We start from the raw sequence: 4757 nt of genomic DNA on the forward strand, positions 1-4757 counted from the left end.
AAATCCTTATTAAGATTGAGAAGGCTAGATGCTCCTCAGAACATAACAGAACAAAGACAGTCTACCCAATCCCAGATGCCAGGTCCACTTGGATGGACCTTTTCTTTTCACCCTCCTGCTCTCCATGCACCCAATGGGCCTTGTGCCTTTATATCATTAACACATTCCCAGCAGCCTTTGCATGCTTGATCCACATTCCCACATTGAAGGGTGTATTCACCACCAATAGCCTAGTCTGCTTTCGGGGAAGGCAGATTTAGGAAAAGACCCACAGAAGCCTGAGAAACAATTTCAGTGATATTTGGACTGGAAATTCAGATGCCCTGGAAATTGTAGAACTTTCTAGAAAGGGGTGTAGGGGTTATAGACTGGAAATTCAGATGCCCTGGAACCTGTAGTACTTTCTAGAAGGGGGTATAGGAGTTATAGACAGGCCCTACCACTCACCTGTGTGGTCGGTGTACCCAGATGAGAGCCAACATGGGGCCCTCTAACCACATGACATAGGATAGAGGGACCCTCCTTTACGGTCAAAGTCAAAATAAACTTTAGAGGTTTAGGGGACATAGGCATACCTTTCACAAATTACATTCACATATTTGTGTATGTCAGTAATAGAACCTAGTCATACCAATTTTCTAAAAGATTATCTTTTAAGGTTATCTGTTTTTCTCACTTCTGTCCAGTTACAGACAGATTCCAGTACGATCACCCTCACCTAATTTCTGAGCCAAACTGACCCAGTCAGGAAGCATTTTCAGCAACCCTGTTCATGTTACAAAGTATCTATTCCTTTCCAGAGAGAATCCCCTAAAAGTTTCTTATAAGTAATTGTTTCCTTTAACACTTTTAAAAAGATAGCATTATTTCCAAATGTTGTACTCTTTTAAGACTACATCTATTGTGTAAAGTAGTATCTGTCTTTGCAAATAAACACAACACAAATTCTGACTTTTGTCTAAGAACATGATACCAATTTATCAGCAAAATAAATAGTCTGTGTCAATATGATGGATCACTAGAGATTCATCTGCCTTCCTTGGCATAAACCTTGCTTTGAGAGAAGGAGATGACTTTTGTACACAGCTAGCCAAGATTCAAAGGTTGTGCCTCTGGCCAAGGCAAAGAGCTTTTTTACTCTGGATGAAATTAAATGAGACTCCAACTGTGGCCTCACCAGTACCTAAATGTCAGGTTCTCTTGTCCCAATCCTATCACCATATACCATTTGCCTAAATAAGTAAGTGGCATATAAGGTTAAGGTTGGTCAGTCTTCCTTGGAAAAATGCAGAATGGAAATGCTTTTCAAATGTGAGTTGTGACATTTGAATTAGAATTCTGTATGGTATAAGAATATCCCTTTTTTCTTTTTCTTTTTCTTTTCTTTCTTTCTTTTTTTTTTTTTTTTTTTCTTTTCTTGGCTTGTCACTCACTGCAAAAGCAGTTTAAAAAAAAAAAAACCTGACAATTTGTTTTATCTTATATATATTTAATTTTTTGATTCTTAAACAGGGAAAACATGAAACAGGAAATCTCACATGTAACCAAGCTGAAACAAGAAAGACAATTACTTTTCCCTAATGAAATGTTCTATTTCCTTGGTTTGCTATTTCATTAATTTCCCAACTTCATTTTATGCTGATCTAGACTTTAGTAGTTTTCCCTGAACACAACTTGAACAAAAGATGTTTGGATTAACTCAAAAAATCATTGTGTAACTGTGGTGTGAGAGGCCCTTTCTTATGAACTGGGTAATGCTAAAAGGCAATCCAGATTTTTACTGTCACAGGACTTTCATTTTAGAGCTAGGATGAAGACAGATTAAAACAGGCAAAGCAATAAATATAAGAATTAAGCATAATTATAGTTATGATCAAGAAAATAAAAAGATATATGTCACAGAGAATGACTCGGGGCCATATAACCTGCAGAAAGTCCTCTCTCAAGAGATAATATTTGAACTGATAACCTACTGATGAAACAGTCAGTGTGAATATTTAGAGTAAAATCAAGGGAAACAGCCCAAGAAAGAGACCAGTGGAGTGTGTTCAGCATTGGAAAGGGAGTCATTGCAATGGGACCACAACAAACAAAGGAAAGAGTGATAAGAAAGGAGGGAGGACCAATACCTGTGGGTGAAATTAATCACCACATTCTAAAGTATTATAAGGCAAGCTCCTGTGTTTTTAGTAGGAAGTCACTGGAGGATTTTCAGCTGAGGAGTAATATGATATAATATATGCTTTTAAGAGATTAGTTTGGTTGCAGGGTATAGAATGTATTGGGGGCCCGGGTGATAGAGTAGTTGAGAATGAAAGCAGGGAATCACTTGGGACAACAGTATAACTTGTAGCCTGGATCCCTTACTAGATCCCTTTGAATTTTTCTATTAAAAAAAGAAAAAAAAGATGGGGCGCCTGGGTGGCTCAGTGGGTTAAAGCCTCTGCCTTCGGCTCAGGTCATGATCTCAGGGTCCTAGGATCGAGTCTCGCATCAGGCTCTCTGCTCAGCAGGGAGCCTGCTTCCTCCTCTCTCTCTCTGCCTGCCTCTCTGCCTACTTGCAGTCTCTGGCTGTCAAATAAATAAATAAAATCTTTTGAAAATAAATAAATAGATAGATAGATAGATAGATATTAAAAAAAAAAAAAAAGATATCATCTTCCAGACTCTATGTTCACTCACTTTTCTTCTTGGCCTTTGACTTGGTTCATAATTTGTGGATCCCTTATTTCATGGTCTCCTTCTCCCTTTACCTAAGCTATGTCGTGAAATCACTTTTGTTTACTACAAATATTCAGAGTTCCTCCCCGACGCTGCCCCTGACTCTGAGCAGAGGAATGGAGAGAATTCTCTTCCCTGCTTGTGATCTCTCTCTCTCTGTCAAGTAAATAAATAAAATCTTTAGAAAAAAAAAAGAATTCTCTTCCTGGGAAAGCCACCACAGCACATGGCAACTGCACTCAGAGTTGCCACCTTGACATCCACATGACAGTAATGACCAAAGAAGCTCACTATCTCCCTGAAATTGATAATGGGTAGGTATATTGCATTTTTGCCTCTTTATAGCTTAGCCATTATAAGTTCTTAAACTGTAATTGATGAGAAAACCAACTTCCTAGACATGGAAATCCATTCAAGTTACAAAAAAGCAAAAAAGCCATTTTTTTTTTTTTTCTGATTCTCCTTACCCCAAGTTATTGGACACTGGCAGCTGAGTAACATTAAGAGGATTAGAAACATGCATGGTCTTCTGTTTAGTTTTCTGTCCTTATCATATGTGTCAGACTAATTTCTGGAACATCACTTTTGTTGTCAGTTATTAATCTTTCAAGGTGCAACAATTAGTGGTTTGGGTTCAGTGCATAATTTCTCTGGTCTTAAAATGTTCTCTAAGTGTAGTGGCTCACATGTGTTTCTAATTTCATTTCTGGCTGGGTGTTTTAGTCTCCTACTTCGGTTGAGCCTTGATGGGGCCCAACTCTACAGAACTATTAGCAAAGAGAAATCTCTGAACTTATTGAAGGGAGGGAGTTATTTCCCATTGCTGAGAGGTGTTGGGTGATTTTTCATAATTCCTTTCTTCCAAAATCTTATCGTTGTGATTTCTGTGTTTTCAAGGAATGGGTGTTCACAACAGAAATGATGCGGTAGTTTGAAATGAAAGAGCCATAAATAGAAAGAATATTGCCATGTTTTCTAACAGATGCTCTCTTTGGCTTAGAGCTCAATTTTATCAAATTATTGAAAGGAGCATTTGTAGCATCATGTCTTGGTGAAGAATAGAAAAAAGAAAAGAAAAGAAGAGAAAAGGAAAAAAGAAAGGAAAAGAAAAGAAAAGAAGAAAAGAAAAGAAAACCCTTAGGCTATCTTTCTGAAATACTTTGTGTATTTAGAATTAAATACTACATTTGAGTGGGCCAATGCCAATAATGGTAATATTTTAAAAATATGTGGAGATTTGCTTGGGCCACTGTCATATTATTCTTCTTCCTTTCTTGAGATAATTACCTTATTCTTGACATTGAGTCCAGATAGCCAAATATTCACTTTATCTTCTCTGGGAGATAATACATTTGTTTTCATTTTAGCTACAGGCAATTGAGTACATGTCGGCCATGTAACAGATGTAAACTTTGCATGTTTTTTTGTTGTTGCTTGTTTCCCTCTTTCTCAACCTCTTTATTACCTTCATACCAGTCTACTCTTTTAGTTTTAAAGGGGGATGAGCAGATTGCCACTTGGAGGCATCCCGCAAAGTAGGCAGGTCACCTGAAGGGCAACCTTTGCCCACATAAAAATTCATCTCACATGAGCAGTGAGCATTTGGGCATCACCCCGAATCCTTATTTTGTTAACTCATAACTTTAAGGCATTAAACTTTGCATGTTTAATACTCAGTAGCCCACATCATTTTGTTTATACCAAATCTTAGTTCTAGAAAAACCTGTGGCTTCCATGGCTGAAGATGTAGAATTGAATGCAAATACTGTCATGGGAGTAATTGTGGATTATATTATGTATTGATGAATAGTTCTCAATTTTCCAAACTAACTAATGCAGTGGAAAAATCCTGGAAGCTGTCTGTGGACTTGGGATCAATTTGCTTCTATTGACCATTACTTCTTTTTCAGTCTAAGTCTTAACTACAAATGACTTTTAAGAAAGAAATTCAGTGTCTGTAATTTATCAAATGCAAGTTCTTTTAAAACAATGAGCCAGGATAGTTAAAATTGTGTTGTGTTAATAAATACCTCTAA

At 37.2% G+C, this 4757-nt stretch overlaps 1 non-coding gene across 1 annotated transcript; it reads right to left on the reverse strand.

Annotated features, from left to right (window-relative positions):
- Positions 1 to 4223: 4223 nt before the first annotated feature.
- Positions 4224 to 4373, reverse strand: LOC122901395. Its single transcript, XR_006383472.1, has one exon. It is a non-coding gene; the product is annotated as a U12 minor spliceosomal RNA (small nuclear RNA).
- Between the last annotated feature and the right edge of the window lie 384 nt (positions 4374 to 4757).

Source organism: Neovison vison, chromosome 2 (genome assembly GCF_020171115.1).
Source record: "Neovison vison isolate M4711 chromosome 2, ASM_NN_V1, whole genome shotgun sequence".
Classification (NCBI taxonomy): domain Eukaryota; kingdom Metazoa; phylum Chordata; class Mammalia; order Carnivora; family Mustelidae; genus Neogale; species Neogale vison.